This window comes from Protopterus annectens, chromosome 9.part0 (assembly GCF_019279795.1).
Source record: "Protopterus annectens isolate FY-2018-M chromosome 9.part0, PAN1.0, whole genome shotgun sequence".
Classification (NCBI taxonomy): Eukaryota; Metazoa; Chordata; order Ceratodontiformes; family Protopteridae; genus Protopterus; species Protopterus annectens.
In genome coordinates, this window is record NC_056743.1 from 1,556,398,025 (window position 1) to 1,556,418,842 (window position 20,818).

The 20,818-nt window shown below is 44.1% G+C and overlaps 1 protein-coding gene across 1 annotated transcript in view; it reads left to right on the forward strand.

Annotated features, from left to right (window-relative positions):
• Nucleotides 1–20,818, forward strand: part of CCNJL (cyclin J like) — a 597,715-nt gene that overhangs the window by 487,960 nt on the left and 88,937 nt on the right. The gene's annotated exons all lie outside the window — the stretch shown is intronic.

Sequence of the window (20,818 nt, forward strand, 5' to 3'; positions counted from 1 at the left end):
CAAATAAATAAAAAATAAATTCTTTATTTTATCTTCTAAGGCTGGGTATCGCCTTGACCCATCAGAAATCAAACTAGTCTGTGTCGCACATTAAAACTGTATGGTTTTCTTTCTCAACACAGTTTAGTACCAGTGAATCCATTCCTTCACCGAAGAAGCTCCTAAATGCTAGACTTTCCTAAAGGCATTAGAATGCATATCAGTATCCATCATAATGGTAATCTATGCCAGGTTTCATGTAAAGAAAATGCAGTGCTACCTGAAGAACTTACGGAACCAGTTTGAACTGTCCCCAGACAGATGTTCCCTTCACCACCACAGGAAAGTAGCATTGTTAGTCGGCTACCCAGGTAATTGTCGACCCCTAATTTCATTACACCATCCCACACCTAAAGCAGACATTGACAACAGATGTCCCAAATTATGCATCTGGATTTCATACACACCATCTGATTCAAGAATGTCTGGAATGAACAACTAAATATGGTGGTGGTGATGAGTTATTTTATACCATCTGGGTAAATGCTTGTGCCAGTGTGACACAATTGTGATGTGGTAAGTCTGCAAACAGGGGTGTACTCGCTCTTTATCCTTGTGACATTTGACCATGCACCTCTGAGATTTGGACATTATCTTGGTTATATTTCTGAAAAACATGTAACCCCCAAGCAACCAAAACTCTGTGTAAGACTCTGGAAGGCCCCCTTAAGTAGAAACTGGACAGGAAGTCTTCCATCATATCCCAAAGAAGTAGGGCACTCAAGGAGTGATTTGGATCAGTTTGCTTCCCTGAGCAGTCACTAAACATTTGCTGCTATTAGAATCCCTGTCCAGGTACCTTATGTAAGTGATGGAATCTCACTTGTTCAAAAAGTCCTGATGAAGGCAAGTCTCATGCTTGCAGCCCTAAACTGGCAAGCACAGTAGTGGTTCTGCTGTCTAGTTCTTGTGAACTTAGTGTATCCAGTATCCCTGCCGTCTTGCTGACTGCTGCTGACACTGCACAAAAGATCCCCAATGTAGTCCATTTTGAAGGGACTCGACGCAAAGCATGGAAGATTTCAGGGAATTGGAGTGTATTCATTTGTTCTATCCCCGGGTGGTCTGTCTTTTGCAGGAAAGCTCAAAACTAATGTCAGTTTTTTATATGTTGTCAAATGGAAAATATGTTTAATGTAGTATGTGAAGTTGTACCTGAATCCAGCCTCCTCCTGTATGCTTTAAACATTGCAGTAGTTTTCAAAGCTCATAAACACCTTGTCTTCTAAACTTTTGAACAAGTTTCCATCAACCTGCTATAATAGCATCTATTGGCACAGGGTCACTGTTTGCCTACTTCTGGACCGGGGACATCAAATGCAAGATTCTGTAGTTGAGCTCTCCTCTCATGGCTTAGCATAAAATTGCAGTGATACCCTTTTAAGGATATCTGACCTATGTGAAGATCTGTCGAGAAGACTGATTTCTGCTATATGGTTCATTCCAAATTATATGTATAATTTCCTACAGTAGAGATCATATCGTTTATATATCTCAGTACAGAAGGCAATACATCAAACAAGGGCAATACACCAGCAGCTGTAAAATACAAGAACTTTATTAAAAGGTGAGCGCTTTCACAGTGAGACCCACTGCTTCTTCAGACAACCAAACAGAACAACATTATATGATGTATAAATAAATATATAAATTAATATTTATATAATTAATTCAAATAGTTAATATAAAAAAGTAAATATGTTATCTCAGCATGCATGTGTGGGTGTGTATATAATATATGTAAGCGTATGTATGCACGTATATGTATACAATAGATATAAAAAGTTTATACACTCCTGTTAAATGCCAGGTTTTTGTGATATAAAAAAATGACACCACAATAAATCATTTCAAAACTTTCCACCTTTAATGTGACATATAACCTGTAGAATTCAATTGAAAAATCTGTTGGGGGAAAAATTATAAAAAATAAAAAACGTACGATAAGCTGGTTGCATAAGTGTGCACACCCTTAAACTAATACTTTATTGAAGCACCTTTTGATTTAATTACAGCATTCAGTCTTCTTGGGTGCACACCTGCCATCAATTAGAGACTGATTAACCCCAAATAAAGTTCAGCTGTCCTAGTAGGATTTTCCTGACATTTACTCAGTTGCCTGCTACAGCAAAAGCCGTGGTTCGCAGAGAGCTTACAAAGCATCAAAGGGATCTCATTGTTAAAGGGCATCACTCAGGAGAAGGGTACAAAAGAATTTCCACAGCATTGGATTTATCATGGAATGCAGTGAAGACCGTCATCAAAAAGTGGAGAAAATATGGAACAGTGAAGTTGCAAAGAACTAGACTTCCCTCCAAAATTGATGAAATGAAAACTGGTCAGGGAGGCTGCCAAGAGACCTACAGCAACATTGAAGTAGCTGCAGGAAATTCTGGCAAGTACTGGTTGTGTACTACATGTGACAATCTCCCGTATTCTCCATATGTCTTGACTATGGGGTAGGGTTGCAAGACGGAAGCCTTTTCCTACACAGAAAAACATCCAGCCCCGGCTAAAATTTGCAAAACAATACATCAGGTCTCCCAAAAACATGTGGGAAAATGTGTTATGGTCTGATGAGACGAAGGCTGAACTTTTTGGCCACAATTCCAAAAGGCAAGTTTGGCACAAAAACAACACTTCGCATCACCAAAAGAACACCATCCCCCACAGTGAAACATGGTAGAAACAGTATCATGCTTTGGGGTTGCTTTTATTCATCTGGAACTGGGGCTTTAGTCAAGGTGGAGGGAATTATGAACAGTTCCAAATACCAATCACTTTTGGCCCAAAACCTTCGGGCGTCTTCTAGAAAGTTGAAGATTAAGAGGAATTTCACCTTTTCAAAACAATGACCCTAAATATACATTCAAATAAAAAAAAAAGTGGCTTCACCAGAAGAAAATTAAAGATCTGAAGTAGTTAACTTCATTTTATCTGCAACCTGTGTGGTTATTCAGATCTATATCGGATCCGGGCTGCCAAATTATTTTCTATCATCTGCTCCAAACTCAGAGCTCCTCTCCTACCCATAATGCACCAACATCTCCTGCCTTCCCTCCGATCTCGTTTGCCGCGCCACAGTGAGCATCGTGGTCTCTCTGCTCTGAGCTCCGGGATAAGTAAGTTGGGATTGTTCTTCCTGTTTAGTGTGTCTGTGATCGTTCGTGTATCCTACCTCTCCCATTAGTATAACACTTTGTTCGTTGGTTCAAAAAAAAAAAAAAAAATGTTTTTTGTCTTGTCAGTTGCTGTTAGGCCCACTTTCCCTCCGTGTGTGCATGTGTTGTATTTTTTCTGTAGGGAGTGGCGTTCAGTTTTGGGCTATGGCTTATCAGCCTAAATCAGTCTTCAAAAAATGTACAAAGTGTGGCCACAAGCTCTCACCGGCTGATGGTCTCACACTGTGCATAATTTGTTTGGGAGTGGCCCATTTATCCACCCAGTGTGCTATCTTTGCGGGTTTTAACCCAAGAGCTCTCAAGGATTGAAAGGCCAAATTGGTCCCCAAGGGTCTTCTCCCTGCTTCTATGCTGGATTCTGCTTCGGCCTCAGTCTCTGGTATTCCCACCAAATCTCCTACCCAGACAGGGACTCAAACTCCCACTTCTTATGGTGCTGGGGCAGACAAGCAAAAAGAAAAAGACAAGGAAAGAGAAAGGTGCAGGGAGGATAAAGAAAGGAGGGATAGGCCTCGTAAGAGATCCCCGGACAGGGAGCCTTTCCTTAGCCTTCCTAACACTTTGAGGCCAGTTTCTCCACGACGCCGATCACCCCACTTCTCGCCGGAGCCGATGGAATCTTGGGATCCGAGGCCTTCCTCACCCTTACTGCGCAGACCAGCCAGATCCGAGTCAGTTGCTTCTTTGCGATCGACTCGGAGCCTATCGGGCTTGGACATGGACAGGATGATGCAGAGATTTCTTCAGGCTCAAATACAGATGGGAGTCTTGCCAGGCCCCTCACCCTCCAGAGGGGGGACCTCTATGCCCTTTTGCCGCCCCCATCTCTCCTTCCCCGATCCGGGTGACTGCTTTGGGGTTTTTGGAAGCAAGGCTCTTTGGAGCTGGTAGCTCTGTGCCGACGGTTCCTCCAACCTCGACTCCGGCTGTTACCTTGATTTTCTCGGATCTGGCTAGTTCTGATCCAGGTGATTCTCGGAGCCGCGGACAGGGAGTCGGACCCGAGGGAACAGATTCTTCTTATGCTCCGGCTTGTTGGGATCCGAACCATTCCTTCGGACCTCAGGCTACCCTTGCTTCAGCTCCGGTCCCCGCTTCGGACCTCGGGAGGGCTTCTTCCTTGCTGTGTGCCAAGGAGGTACGCTCTACATCAGCGTTCGAAGTGGTGGAGAAGGTTCTCTCCCAAGGATTGGGACCCCAGCCCATCTCCTTGGATTCCACCTAGACCCCGCTGCATTTGGCGTTTACTCCCTTCATCCTGTCTCAAGGACAGCCCATGCCAGAGGACCCCCCAGGTTATTCCCTCTGAGGGAACCCCCTGCTGCTCACAAGTCCTCTTCGGAGTTTCCCACTGAAGAGGGTAACCATAAGTGCAAGTGCAAAAGGAGGCACTTGGACTACCCTGAGTCCCTCACTACGGACACAGACTTAAGAGGAAGGAGAAGGTTCCCTCAGGTCACCTCCCGAAGATGTCTCCTTCGGAGACATCATGGAGATTCTCCGCCAGAGGGGACGTTGGTCAGCCCCAAAACCTTCTACGGATGAGTCAGTGTTCCTGGAGGCCTTTGGCACGGGCCCATCTACTTCCTGGGTGTCCCTGCCAGCGGATCACTTGGTGGACCTTATCACCACACGGGCATGGAAGGAGCCTGACACCGTAGAGCCTATCCCCAAATGCCCTGACAAGATTGTCTCCTCCCACCGAAAGACAACCGTGGTCTAAAGGAGCCCCATTGACACTATGGTGGTCGCAGCAGCCACCAAGAAAGAACTAGCACAGGAGAGTTCCTCAGTCCAGCCTCCAGACAAGGAGTCCAGGTCGGTGGATAGGTTTGGGAAGCATGTTTATTCGTCAGTGACTTTTTCCATCCGTGCGCTGAACTATTTGGCATGTGTTATCTGGCTTCAGCGAGACCTTGTCTCAGAATTCGCTGAGTCACCCCCAGAGTCCTTATCGCAGCAGGACAAACAAGTGTTCTCCGCGAAAATGTCGACTCTGAAGTCTGTATCGAACACGTCCATGCATCTCCTTTCCCATGCTACGGAAGGAGCGGCTAGGGCAGCTGGGACAGGCGTGGCCATGAGGTGTCACACCTGGCTCAGGTTGTGTCAGTTTGCGGACCCTTTCAAGGCGTCATTTATTAATGCCCCCTATGACGGTTCATCCTTTTTCGGGAAGACAGTACGTGACACTCTTGTCCAGAGTGAAAAAGATGGGAAGACTTTGCCATCAGGATCTGCTTCTCTAACCCTCAGCGGTCCTTTTCTGGGAATCAGAGGACAAAAAGATGATGTGGTTCCTGAAATCTCAGTTTTCCTGGGAGTCTCAGGACAGCTATTCCCCCAGAGGCAGAGGGGGACAGGATTGACGCCGACCCAGAGGTAGAGGGGATCCTAGGAATTTCTGGTCTAGAGAACCTTTTTCTAACAGACCCGCCCAACAGCCCTGAGGGGTTGCCCAACTGTCCTACTCTGGAGGCAGTCGGGGGGAGATTGTCATTGCACCTAGCGGCATGGGAGTCAATAACTGCAGATTGTTGGGTGCTACAAATAATATCCAGAAGGCTACACCATATCCCATTTGTTGCCCTGCCGGAGCCTACAAGACACCTCCCGGATGTTCCACCCGCTCACAGGGAGGTCGCAGCTTTAGAGGTTTTAAAGCTACCTCAAAAACGAGCCATCGAACCGGTCCGCTTCGGCCATTCCGGATTAGGCGTTTACTCCAGGTTCTTTTTAGTGCCCAAAAAAGACTGGGGACCTCAGGCCCATCTTGGACCTGTCAATCTTGAACTTGTCCATCGCCAAACAAAAGTTCCGGATGGTCACCTTACAGTCCATTCTACCTTATCTCTGAGAGTGCAACTGGATGTGCTCGTTGGACCTCCAGGGATGCCTACTACCATATCAAAGTTCACAGAAGCTCCAGGAGGTTTCTTCGCTTCCGGCTGGGAGTCTGTTACTTCCAGTTCAGGGCTCTACCCTTCAGTCTCACCACAACCCCCAGGGTGTTCACCAAGGTAATGGCAGTCGTAGCAGCTCACCTGAGGCTTCAGGGAATTCAGGTCTTTCCGTACCTGGACTGGCTCTTCGCTGCGTCCACCAAGCATCTTCTGTGTCTGGCCCGAGACTACTTTCTTCTCTTGGAAGATCGATTGGGGATTACAGCCAATGTTCACAAATCCCAATTGCAACCAGTACAAGTTCTAGACTTCATCGGGGCGCAGCTAAACACTTTGCAGCTAAAAGTTTTCTTAACACCAGAAAGGATCTTGCATCTCAGGTGTCACATAGCTCAAACAGTGAACCTCAAATTTCCAAAGGCGAGTGATGTTCTCCGGGCTCTGGGCTCCATGGCTGCCTCTATATCTATTCTTCCTTGCGCATGCCTTCATATGCGGGTTCTTCAGTGGACTCTGGCGGTCCAATGGTCGTGGCTAGACCTGCCCATGGATTTTCTGATCAGGATCAGTCACACCTGCAGGACGTCCCTTCTTTGGTGGCTAAGTTCACCGGAGGTTGCAGCGGGACGCCCCCTCTTGTCATCCCCAGTCCAAGCCACAGTGACCACGAATGCCTCCCAACTCGGGTGGGGGGAGGACGTTGTTTGGGAAGGACAGTCCAAGGCATGTGGTCCCAGACAGAGACCAAGTTGCACATAAATGTTCTAGAGATGAGGGCAGTGCTTTTAGCATTGAAAGCTTTTCACACTATCCTCCCTCTCGGAATGATTGCAATTCAGTCAGACAACATGTCGTTTGTCTGGTATGCCAACAGACAAGGGGGAACCAGATCCTATCCTCTGTGTCGCGTGGCCATGAGAGTGTGGGAGTGGGTGACTTCCACCAGTCTGTTTCTGATTGCAGTGCACATCCCGGGACATGCCAACATTTTAGCAGACAGATTGAGTCGGGCTGTTCTGATGCCGTACGAGTGGTGTCTGAAACAGTCAGTAGTGGAGGAGATATTCCTTGCATGGGAACAGCCTTGCTGCGATCTCTTCGCATCTCCTTCCAATGCGAAGTGCAGTGAGATGTTCATCGTGTTTCACTGCTGCAGTCATTACACTTGGGTTATCCTGCCGTCAGGAGGTCCCGCAGTCGGCCAGAGTTCCAAAGTCGTGGTCCGGCGTTGGTTGCTGTCGCTTTTTCCCTGACGTCAGTGCGCCAGGGGTATATAAGATGCAGCCGACGCCATTTTCTTCAGTCTTTCTTGCCACGCGGTGCCCGAAGCAAAAGCAGTTAGCAAGTGCCGGTCGGCAGACTCCTGAGATCTCAAATTCGATTTCAGATCCGAAGTCTTCAGTAAAGCTAAGTACCCCTTTGGGGAAACTTTTTCTTGCCTCAGTCCGATGTCGGTAAAAGTTGGTTAATAATTGTATTTCTTGTGGGAAGCAAATACCTCATAAGGATTTTCATTCTTACTGTATTCCATGCCTAGGCCCAGATCACGACGTTACTAGTTGTCGGTTTTGTGCTAGATTTAACAAACGCACTATTAAACGTCTGTTTGATTTTGCACACCATTATTTTGCCCGAAGGTTTAATTATACCATGCCGTCGGAGCAACCGACGACCGGAATTCACAAAAAAACACAAGGATAAGGACATGCATCCAAGGCCCAAAACTGACAACGAAGCCTCTTCTAGGCCAGTCGCCGGTTCTCAGTGAGGCGCTTTCGCAGCCCCTGACACCCGCTACCTCAGAGCCGCAGGCCGCGACAGACTCCCACGTGGAGTTGCCTAGGCCTCTTGGATACTCAAGGTGTTGGGCCTACGGAGACTAACCCTTCAGATGGGTCTGGAGCCGCTGAGCAGGCTTCAGCTTCTGAGGGTGTTTTCAGACCTACACAACTTACCATTGCATCTACAGCCAAGTCTAAAGCAACATTGAAGACAAAGAAGCAAGTACAGCATTCACCTGGACAAGCCTCCATACCTAAAAAACAGATGCTCAAAGTGGCCGAAGACTTATTTACTCTGATCAGGAGTACCCATCCCCCTCCTGATAAAAGGCCTAGGCAGGATACAGACTATGATTCCTCTGACCAGATTTCTATATATTCTGACTCCTCTTCAGACCAGGGATATTCCTTACCCCCCTATGAGGACTCTGACGCTGAAGAATCTATTCCTTCAGCCTCTGCTCCTGAGGATTACTCTTTTGGGGAAACTTTGCACACCATGAGGGAGCATTTCCACTGGGAGTCCAAGAAAAGGCTCAGAGATTTTCTTTTATTGCCTCAGCACAGGCCCCTTGCTATTCCACCAGTGTTGGATATTGTGGACAATGTGTTCTCTGAATCCAGTTTAAATCCAACCCTGCTCCAGTCAAGCCAGACAGGTACTACAGAGTCCCTGACTTGCACAAATTTCTTTATAAAAACCCTGCTGCTGACCCAGAAACTATTTCCCAGGGTCCCAAAGGGGTAAAGGCCTCCACAGCTAAAAATCCAGTTCCCTCGGACAGGGATTCCAGAGCATTAGACATATGGGGGAAGAATGTTTACACCTCTGCAACTTTAGCAGTGAGGGCTTTAAACTGCCAGTTTCACATGCTTAAATATCAACAATATTTACTGTCTCAGTTAAAACAGAAAATGAGTACAAGTGCAGAACAACCTGATTTTAAGGAAATGCAGGATTTATTGCATGCAGCTGAACAAGTGGGAAAACATACTTTGCGATGTGGTTTTGATTCATTAGAAGATTCTTGTAGAGCAGCAGTTACAGGATCTGTGATTCGAAGGCATGCTCTTGGTTAAAGGAACAAACCTTACCAGATCATGTTAAGGCGAAATTATTAGATGCTCCTTTACAGCAAGATATTTTATTTGGTGTTAAAGCAGAGGAGGTATTAAAGAAAATGGAGGATAAGGCAAAATCTATGCAAACAGTAAAGGATTACTTACAGGTACCGCCACCAAGATTTAGCAGAAATTGGCCTACTAAAAATTGGTCCTTTCCAGTGTCAGACAGGCCACAAAGAGGCAGATACAGACACCCAAGAGGCAGATCTCAGCCCCAAGGATCTTACAGACCACGACAGTGGGGTGCTTCAACACCAAAAGGAGGTTAGTACAAGTCACAACCTTACAGGAAACAATCTCAATGACTTTCCTCTTCCAGTGCCAAACTCTTCCCTTTTGGCAGCTCCCGTAGGGGGGAAACTAGCACTTTTTTCACAAAACTGGCAAACAATCACCCAGGACAAATGGGTGCTGAATATTGTGTATCAAGGTTACAGGTTCCACTTTCACACTTTACCAAGGCTAAAAGGAATGCCAGACCTGCCACAAAATCAATTGGCAGAGGCACAAAAATAAATTACAGCCCTCATGGACATGAGAGCTATTCAAAAAGTACCACAGCAGGAACAAAAGACTCTTCCTGGTCCCCAGAAAGGACAAAGCCTGGAGACCCATTCTAGACCTTTCCACTCTAAATACTTACCTGGATGTTCCGAAATTCAAAATGTTGACACTACAGCAGCTCCTTCCCATGTTGGGCAAGAAAGCTTGGCTTGTTACTTTGGACCTCAAAGAGGCATACCTGCATGTCCCCATCGGACAAAATTGCAGAAGATGCCTCAGATTCATAGCTCTTTCAATGCACTACCAATTCTCTGCACTGCCCTTTGGCTGATCTACTGTGCCCAGGGTCTTCACAAAGTGCCTGGCACCAGTAATTGCATTTTACAAATTAAAAGGAATTCAAATATATCCATACCTGGACGACTGCCTGATTCAAGCAGAGAGCAAGGACATTCTTCTAAAGCAGCTGGCGTTTGTAAAAAAGTTATTAAGTTGCCTAGGGTACACAGTGAACGAAAAGAAATCAAAACTAGTGCCCTCACAAGAGATAATATTCCTGGGTGCCAGCTTAAATACAACGGCCCAGATGGGCTTATCTCACGCCAGACAAACAAGGAGAACTGACTCAGTATTTTCAACTGATGGCAACAAAGTCCCAACTCCCTGCAAGAAACATTCTGCAGGCCTTGGGATTCATGGCATCCTGCATACTTCTAATTCCATATGCAAGACTGCATATGAGGAAATTACAATGGTACCTAAAAAGTGTTTGGACTCAACACTCTCACAGCTTGGAAACGGTTATACTACTAATTCCCTACCTGCAACAGGAGTTTCAATGGTGGGCACAGGCATGTCACTTCAACAAGGGTCAGCCTTTCACTCTACCCACAGCCAGGCAGACTTAACAACAGATGCTTTGGATTACGCCTGGGGAGCACACGTGGTAAGAAAATGTTTTCAGGGCAAATGGACCACAGACCAAATGCATCTACACATCAGTCAAAAAGAGATGTTGACTGTACAGAATGCCCTAACAGCTTTCAAGGACCTTTTGCATCCAGAACAATTATTATTAAAGACAGACAACACCACAGTAATGTGGTACATAAACAAGCAAGGGGGCGCACATTCTTACCCCCTATGCAGACAAGCCATGACCTTGTGGAACACAGCTCTATCTTATCAAGTTCATCTGCAAGCACAATTCCTGCCAGGAAAGAAAAATTCTCTGGCAGACTATCTAAGCAGAAACATCATGGATCCTCACAAGTGGAAATTAAATCCACAAGTTTTCAGCATGATAATGCAAAAATGGGGGTGCCCGGACATAGATCGGTTTGCCTCCCCACTGAACTGCCAACTACAAAAATTCTGTACAAGGACTTATCACACACAAGCATGGAAAGTGGATGCTCTTTCGTTCAGCTGGAAAAGCCTACACGTTTATGCCTTCCCTCCTCTGCCTCTCCTTTCGAAGGTTCTCCTGAAAGCCAGACGAGAAAAACCACAGATGATTCTGATTGCTCCAGACTGGCTACGCCAACATTGGTACCCAATCTTAAAAACTTAGCGCAAGGCCCACCTTGGATTTTGCCTCAAATTCCACACCTTCTGACTCGACATCAGATCCTGCACAGTCAGCTCAAAACCTTATCCCTGGCTGCATGGCAGATTCATTAGCCAAAGCAACACCTCCCTCTAAAGCTGTTATGGATGTCATTTTGGAGGCCAGAAGGCCTAACACCAGGAAATCTTATTCAGAAAAGTGGAAGAGATTCTGTGCCTGGAACCAGGCTCAAAGCCTTGACCCTTTTGTCCCTAACATTCCTCAGATACTACAATACTTAATTGAGATGCTGGACAAAGGACTATCCTTCTCATCCATTAAGATCCATACTTCTGCCATCTTGGCTCATTACAGCACAGATCCTCTTATTTTCTCTCATCCATTGCTAAAGCAGTACCTCAGAGGGGCTAAAAACATAAGACCGCCCCGGGGAGCACCAACACCTACTTGGGACCTCAGTTTTGTCTTGGAAAAACTCACTTTACTTCCTTTTGAGCCAGCCAATTCAGCAGAAATAAAATATATATCCTGGAAAACTGGCCTGCTACTGGCAATAACCTCAGCACGAAGAGTCTTAGAACTACAGGCACTAATGGCAGTGGAGCCCTTCATCATTTTTCACCAAGACAGGGTTTCCTTAAGAACGAACCCTTCATTTATGCCTAAGGTGGTATCCAGTGTGGCTCTTCACCAAACTGTTCACTTGCCAACATTTTATCCAAACCCCCAGAATAAAGGGGAGAGAATTCTGCATTCCTTGGACATACACAGACAATTACGCTTCTACTTGGACAAAACAAAAGCTTTCAGGAAAACTGAGCAATTGTTTGTATCCTATGCTGCAAGATCACAGGGAAAGGCTATTTCAAAGCAGACCATTTCAAAGTGGATAGGATACTGTATCTGGTTCTGCTACACACACCATGGGAAGCCTGTACCATCTAACATTAGACTACATTCCACCAGAGCCAACTGCAACTTCTACTGCCTATCTTAGAGGAGTACCTACCAAGGACATTTTGGAAGCTGCAACTTGAGTTCAGTGCACACCCTTACCAAGCACTACCACTTGCCTCTTTACTCCAGATCCAGAGCTGGCTTTGCCACTGCAGTGCTGCAGGGCCTCATAGCCACACCAAATCCTCTCTAGAACCAGCCACCCTGACTCAGCTTTGGGATTCTTCCCAAGTGTAATGACTGCAGCAGCGAAACACTATGAACATAGTACAGTTTTGTACCTACCATAAATGTAGATGTTAGTGTCTTCACTGCTGCAGTCCTGGTTACCCACCCGCCTTCCCCTCTTTCTTAGCTGGGTCTTATCTATAACTTTCTACACTATACTTTCTATGTGGTGTATTTGCTGGCTACTAAAGGTTATGTTTTTACCTTATGTATGTTTTGTAAGCAATATGTATTGCCTATCCTTTTGGGGGCACCCGACATCTGGGGCAAGAAAAACTGAAGAAAATGGCGTCTGCTGCATCTTGTATACCCCTGGCGCACTGACGTCAGGGAAGAAGTGACAGCAACCGACGCCGGACCAAGACTTTGGAACTCTGGCCGACTGCGGGACCGCCTGACAGCAGGATAACCCAAGTGTAATGACTGCAGCAGTGAAGACACTCTAACGTCTACATTTATGGTAGGTACAGAACTGTACTTTCTTCGCTCTGATTCCCTCCCCAGGGGATGCCCCCAGAGATGCTCTAGTCCATGTTTGGCCCCCTGGGTTTCTGTATGTTTACCCTCCGTTATCACTCATTCCAAAGTTTCTTCGGAAAGCTTGCCGACTGGGCTGCAAAGTGATCCTCATTGCCCTATTCTGGCCTCGCCAAGTTTGGTTCTCCCTTCCTTTGGTCTCATCTTCTATCTCCTCCATGGATTCTGGATCCCTGCCCGGATCTAATCTCTCATCCTTCGGGTGCCTGCCCTCCCAACCTGGACAGCCTCAAGCTGACAGCTTGGTTGCTCCAGTTCCATTGATTGCCAGGACTCCCAGTCTTTCATCCCCTGTAAAATCTATACTAGAGGCCTCTCCTAAAGCTTCTGTTAGGAAAGGTTATTGCAGTAAATGGAAGCATTTTTTCATTTGGACCTCTCACAGGAACCTGGATCCTTTTACAGCTCTTGTTCCAGTGGTGTTAGATTTTTTGACTAGTATCTTTCAGCAAGGAGCTAGCTTCTCCACGGTGAAAGTACAGTTGGCAGCCATTTCTAATTTTCATGTTGGGGAAGATAACATCACCTTAGCTTTTTCTAGGCTGTGTAAGGCTTTTCTTAAAGGCACTTTTCTTTTGCTTCCTCCTGTCAAAGATTCGGTGCCTCCTTGGGACCGTACCTTCGTCCTCCAGGCATTGGTGGCTCCCCCCTTTGAACCTGCAGCTTCAGTGGATCTAAAATTTTTGTCTTGGAAGACGGCCTTTCTAGTGGCCATTACATCAGCCAGGAGGGTTTCTGAGTTTCAGGCTTTGTCTGCCGTGCCTCCTTTTTTGGTCTTCCATAAGGATAGGGTATCTCTCCGTGCAAATCCTTCATTCTTACCCAAAGTGGCATCTGAATCAAACATAAACCAGTCTATTAATCTACCCGTTTTCTTTCCCAATTTCCAAAACAAGAGTGAATATAAACTTCACTTGTTAGATGGTAATAGACAACTTTGTTTCTATCTTGAGTAAAACCAACGAAGAAGTACAAACCACTGTAACCTAAAGAAAGAGAACGGACTCCTTGCACCAGCAAACGCCAAAATAATAAAGTATCTTAACGCAATTTTATTGATATGACAAGCGTTTTCGCCACCAACAGGTATAGCTTCTTCAGAGAAAAAGTTTGAAAATGAACAACCATACTCAAATACGCTCAACATAAATAACCCCAAAAGGAGGAAATGACATCACATTTCATTACGTGCCATGTTCTTATTTAAATTGTTATTTCAAATAAAAATGAGAATGAATACTTTAAAATTATACCAACTGAGTGATATCAATAACACTAAGTGTTGAAAACATAAAAAACATATACATAAACAAATATGTATCCCTAAAAATAATAAAAAACTAATTCAATGTATATAAAAATGCTAAATTCGTAAATAAAACAATTAAGGCAGTCAAGGGCATGCCATACATCTAAGGGACAGTAACAGTTAAAAAGGCAAAAGTAATTAACTATTATTATTATACCTAACATAAGAGGGGGAGAAAGACTTAAGAAGTCATCTGTAGCAAACTATTTTTCAATAGGGTACCAGTAATAATTCCTGCAGTACTGATAATGCTACCTTAAATAACTTCTAAGTCTCAGCACTGCAGAAATATTACAGTTTTCATTAAGCCCTGGGTGACAAAAAGCGTCAGTTCTCAACTGCCATTCTAACTCACGCGTCTCCAGAAGTAGTGAAATAGGGCCCCCCCGAATATTAGTTGTCACTTGATCAATGGCCATGAATGAAAAATCATGGCCTGGGAAACTGTCCACATGCTTAGCTAGAGCATTGGTGTCTATTTTTTTCTTTATTGCATACATATGTTCATAGACCCGATCACGCAACCTGCGGTCGGTCTTACCTATGTAAAAAGAGGGGCAACACTCACAGAAAGCGACGTACACTATAGATTTACTCTCACAATTAAGTGGGGATTTAATAGTGTACTTCCTGCCTCTTATTCTGTGAGTCTGTCCCGTCTTGACTTTGTGGCACCAATTGCAAAATCCGCATGTGGACATACCTATCCTTTTATTGAACTCTTTACTTGACAGGTCCCTTTGTAGGAGTTCTTTAAGATTGTTATTCCTTTTGAAAGTGAAATTAGGTAAACAGCCCAGTCTCTCTGTCAAGGCAGGGCTACTCAAAATAAATTGCCAGTTCTTCCTAATTGTAGCCATAATCGTTCCTGAGTTAAAACTAAAAGAAGTAACATAACTCAAGGAAAATTCACATCCTTTATTGGAACTAATATTAAAGGATTGTGTGTCAGTTATGTTATCAGGTGAAACTAACGTAACTGGAGAAAGAGAGTCCAAGCTAGTTTGGACTTGGTGCAAAATGGGTTTAAAAAAACCCCCCAACCTTTTATTAAGGACCTCAGAAGTAAGTTCGTCAATCAATTTTCTCGGGTAGCCCCTGTTGGAAAACATGTTACCTAGCTGTTCACATTCACTCTGAAAGTCAGCCATCGTACTGCACATTCTCCCCGCTCTAACCAGCTGCCCCTTAACAATGGCCCTCTTTTGTTTAAAGGGGTGCTGGCTTGAAAAGTGCAGGAAAGAATTGCAGTACGTAGGCTTTCTATATACAGTTGAGGCATAACGGTTCATGTCACCCTCCTTACGTAGTTTCACATCAAGGTAATCAATATCTGTCTCAGAAAACCTAAATGTGAATCGTAAAAAGTCCGTTGTACTGTTTAATAAGTCAACGAAGTTGTGTGCTTCGATGTAACTACCCCGGAATAAGATGAAAATATCATCGAGGTACCTCGTATAAAATTTAATAGAGGCCATCATACCCGGTGAAGAGAAAAGAAAATTCTTTTCCCAATACCCCATGAAAAAGTTTGCCACAGATGCTCCGCAAGGTGAACCCATGGCTACACCTTTTTTCTGCAGGAAGAGTTTTTTGTCAAACAGAAAGTAATTACAAGATAGGACAATGTCCAAAATCTCGGTGACCAAGTCAATGGAAATTGTCAAAGGCTTAATGAAAACTGTAATATTTCTGCAGTGCTGAGACTTAGAAGTTATTTAAGGTAGCATTATCAGTACTGCAGGAATTATTACTGGTACCCTATTGAAAAATAGTTTGCTACAGATGACTTCTTAAGTCTTTCTCCCCCTCTTATGTTAGGTATAATAATAATAGTTAATTACTTTTGCCTTTTTAACTGTTACTGTCCCTTAGATGTATGGCATGCCCTTGACTGCCTTAATTGTTTTATTTACGAATTTAGCATTTTTATATACATTGAATTAGTTTTTTATTATTTTTAGGGATACATATTTGTTTATGTATATGTTTTTTATGTTTTCAACACTTAGTGTTATTGATATCACTCAGTTGGTATAATTTTAAAGTATTCATTCTCATTTTTATTTGAAATAACAATTTAAATAAGAACATGGCACGTAATGAAATGTGATGTCATTTCCTCCTTTTGGGGTTATTTATGTTGAGCGTATCTGAGTATGGTTGTTCATTTTCAAACTTTTTCTCTGAAGAAGCTATACCTGTTGGTGGCGAAAACGCTTGTCATATCAATAAAATTGCGTTAAGATACTTTATTATTTTGGCGTTTGCTGGTGCAAGGAGTCCGTTCTCTTTCTTTTGTTTCTATCTTCATAGAACAAAGTAATTCTGCAAGTCCAACCAATTGTTCGTTTCCTTTTCTGGGAAAGGCCATTTCCAAGGTTTCCTTAACTAGATGGATCACTCTTTGCATTTCGTATGTTTACAAAGCAAATGTTTATCTCCTCGTGGTATAATAAGCTCACTCTACCAGGTCCTTGGCGACTTCTGCTGCCTTTTGGTCTAGGGTTTCTTTGGATGACATTTGCACAGCAGCAACTTGGGCAAATCCACATACCTTCATTTCTCATTATAAATTAGACCTGATTTCCAGAGGAAGAGCATCCTTTGGCTCTGCGGTGCTCAGGAATATCCTTCCATGAGGGCCTCCCAGGATTTGAGTAGCTGGGGACTCTGTACCACAGGTTGCAGATAAAATGAAGTTAACTACTTCAGATAAAGAAGTTATGTACTCACCATAACGTTCCATCTGAGTAGTTATACTTCATTTTTCTGCAACCTTCCCTCCCTCCCGTCCCCCTAACCTTATATCCATAAGCATGTTGAGTTCTTTGGGCTAAGTTGCTAATGTGTGTAGTTGCAGCAAACTCGGTCTGAGGGAAGGCAGGGGATGGTGGTGCATTATGGGTAGGGGAGGAGCTCTGAGTTTGGAGCAGATGCTAGAAAATAATTTGCTGGCTCTGATCTGATATGGATCCGAATACCCACAGGTTGCAGAAGATTGAAGTATAACTACTCAGATGGAACATTATGGTGAGAACATAACTTCTTTTTTTTGGAATGGCCCAGCCAGAGCCCAGACCTAAATCCAATAGAAAATCTGTGGGGTGACCTGAAGAGGGCTGTGCACAAGAGATGCCCTCACAATCTGAAAGATTTGGAGCACTTTTGCAAGGAAGAGTGGGCAAATATTGTCAAGTCAAGATGTGCCATGCTGATAGACTCCTACCCAAGAAGACTGAATGTTGTAATTAAATCAAAAGGTGATTCAACTAAGTGTTAGTTTAAGGGTGTGCACACTGTGTGCATTTATATGAGTGTGTGTGTATGTGTAATATATATATAGATATAGATCGCTATATAAAATATGGGATTGCTGAACAGTTGTGCCACCAAGTATGCTTCTTGTTCCTGGCTAATATACCAGTTCATCTTTTCTATTCAGCTTGAGGCACTTTCTTAATTATGTTAACATCAAGCAATGCTTTGGCAGGTGACATTGACAATCTTTTGTGTAATTTATCTTTTAGTAAGTTTAGATATCTGAAGTGTTTATTTTATTGCATTTATTTATTTTTTTGTTCTTTTTATTTTTATTTTATAAAGCTGTTAACCTGGTAAGCTAACGGGACACAAGTGTCCATTTTCAGGGGCAGAAAGAACTGCCTGGTTAAATTACTTGCTCAGTCATACAGTAGACAAATGCAGGTGAGAGAATCAAACCTTGTAGCCTAGGCTACAGGAAACCACATATTGACGGCTCAGAGTCCTAAACCTTTGTGCTGTGATTAAAAAATCAGGCATTAAATTCCTTTGTCGCCCATGCTGTGTTTATTCATCTTCTAGAAGATGTCTTAACTTTTCTGTTCTCCACTGTGCTTGGCATGCTGCCTTATAACTTTACTGCTGTAGTGAAGTGCTACTGCTTCAGGTGCATACTACAATGGTATGTTTTCAAAGGAAAAGCTGATAGGCAGTAACTTCACCCACCCACAGTGGATTCTTATTGTGATATGAACTACTGTTGGTGCTACAGAGCAGAAGCTAAAGTAGTGAGTAATGACTCAAGGAACAATGCATAACTTAAAAAGGTTTATAAGATTTCTCCCAAGTGCATTCTGCGCAGTGTTTAGGCCATTTATTGAGTTTTTCAGTGTTGTAGTACTTTGTGCGTCTTAGACTTTACACTAAATGCTTCATAGGTTCCTTACAAAAGATATTGATGATCAGCTAGCATTGGCTATATAGGTTCATAGGTATGTACTAGGCTAATGGCCCTGGAGCCTTTACAAGCCTAGCCCATAGAAGTGCCCTGGAATCATGCTGCCCGACATTAGTTCCCAGTGCCTCTGTCAAGTAGAGCCACTGCAGTGATCCCCGGGGTGAACTTTCTATTTGCCATCCACTCATTAAGATCTCCCTTGAAGAGGAGCCAGTGAGGTGCTGTGCTTGATGTGTATGGGAAGTCTATTCCAGAGCATGAGGTTGAGGTCTCAGAAGCGTGTAGTGCGGACGGATTTGGATTTCTTTAGATGTAGCATTTCTAACAGAGCTGGGTCGGGCATGGCTTTGTAAGTCAAGCAGCGATTGCCTCTTAGTAGACTACGAGACGGAGAATATCTGGAGATTTTTGAGTCTGCCCATGTTGGACATGTGTTTAAGGCCTAGGATCCTCTTCGTGAGGTACTTTTGTGGCCTTTCCGGCTGTTGCATATATCTAGTGAGGTACATGCCAAATGGAGCCTTATACTCTATGATTGGCCTAATGAGGGAAGAGTAGAGAGATGATGACTTTCTTCCTGGATGCAAAACCCTCGGTAATGAGATGTGCCACATAGGACTTTCTGACCACAGTGGCAATGTGGTGGTCGAAGGAGAGGTTGCTGTCAACCTGTGTCCCCAGATCTCTCATAACTTCTTCAGTGTTCAGTGGGCTAACATCGATGTGGTAATTAGTGGCAATTGAGTTTTTCTCAAAGGGGATGACTATGTATTTTTTGGCATTAAGCTTAAGGCCATGGTTTCGACACCAGTCATTTGTCAGTGAGGCCTTTCTATAGGATGTCTATATCACTTGGGGAGTTAGACTTCCAGCTTGTAGTTGTCTGAGAACTTGGTCAGCCAGAGTCCCTCCATGTTGGCCTGGACTTCTGAAAAGTAGATGCCAAACAGGAGAGGACCCAGGACCAATTCCTATGGAATTCCACTCATGACTGGTCGGCAGTCTGACTTGGAGTCGGTTACTTTCACACTGTGGGTTCTATCTGTGAGCCAGTTTGCAATCCACCTTGTGATATAGGGGTTAATGCCTAGTTTGTTGAGTTTGTCAATAATTCCTGAGTTTGAGAATAATATCAAAAGCCTTGGCCAGATCAAAATAGGCTGTATGAACTGCCTTGTCCTCCTCCACACCTCTGGTGACTGACTGAAAGAAGTCAACCAGGTTGAGCAGGCATGATCTACCTTTCACAAAACCAAATTGCGTAGGATCTAGAGTTTGGAGATTCCATTTATCCTTGGAAATTAGGTCCATGATGATGAGCTCCATAGCCTTACATATCAGACTAGTCAGGCTAATGGGATGATAATTCCCAGGGTCTGTAGTCGCTCCCCCTTTATGGAGAGTGATGACTGTAGCAGTGCACCATTCAGTAGGGACAGAGTCTGAGGTGAGGCTGTGATTGAACAGAGCACACAAATGTGGTGCTAGTTCACTTTGTAGTTCATGTAGAACACATCCAGGGATATTGTCGGGTCCCATGGAAGCTGTATTCTTGGCCCTGGACAATGCAGTTTTAACCTGTGCTGCAGTAATGCTGGAATCCCTCCGGTATGGTGATTGGTCTTTTAGTGGTGGAGAGAGGGGTGAAGTTGGCGCTGAATCTGTCGGCCAGTATGTTGGCAATATCGGTTGGCTCATTATAGGAGGGTACCATTGTGCAGTAACTCTGAGCAAACCTGGGTATTGCCGTGGCGATTCTTGATATAACTATAGAAGGTTTTGTGTTTTTTTTTAGTGTCTGCCGCAATTCCACCTTCATAGCTGGCTTTAGAGGTTTTGATGAGGGATCTCAACTTTTTGTTGAGGATTATAAGGGAGTTTTTCCAGTCTTGGGACTTCATCATTTTCTGCAGCAGTTTCTTCCTTCTGTTGTAGAGTTTATTAATGGCAGATGACCACCAGATTGGCTTCCTTTTTTTGGAGGAGAGTGTCTTTTTTTTGTTGGGTATGGCTAGTTCCATGCATTTATGTACGTGTTCGCACAGTGCATTGGTGAATGATTCTGCAGTCGTGCATCTATTTTCCATTGACATGGGTGCCGTGAAGTTAGCCACCTCTGTTTTTAGGAGCCCAAAGTCAGCTTTGGAGAAGTTTTTCATGGTGGTTACCTTTGTGGAGGGTGTGAGATGTGGATTTCCATGGTGAATAGTTTGTGGTCAGAATTAGGGTCGGAAATAGGGTCTAGTATTTAAAGAACTTCTGTTGTGAAAAGTAAGTATTCTTCTTTCTTACCCTCTGCTTTGATTTTTAATGCTCTGTGATTGAAAGGCATGGCTGCAGTTATTTTTAATGAGATAAGTATGCCATGTTATTGCTGTATTGCACTGAGGAGTTCTCTGTCCTAGGTCTGCTTGTTTTGGTATTGGCTTAGCCTCCTATTCTGCTGTCTTTTAGTGGGTTT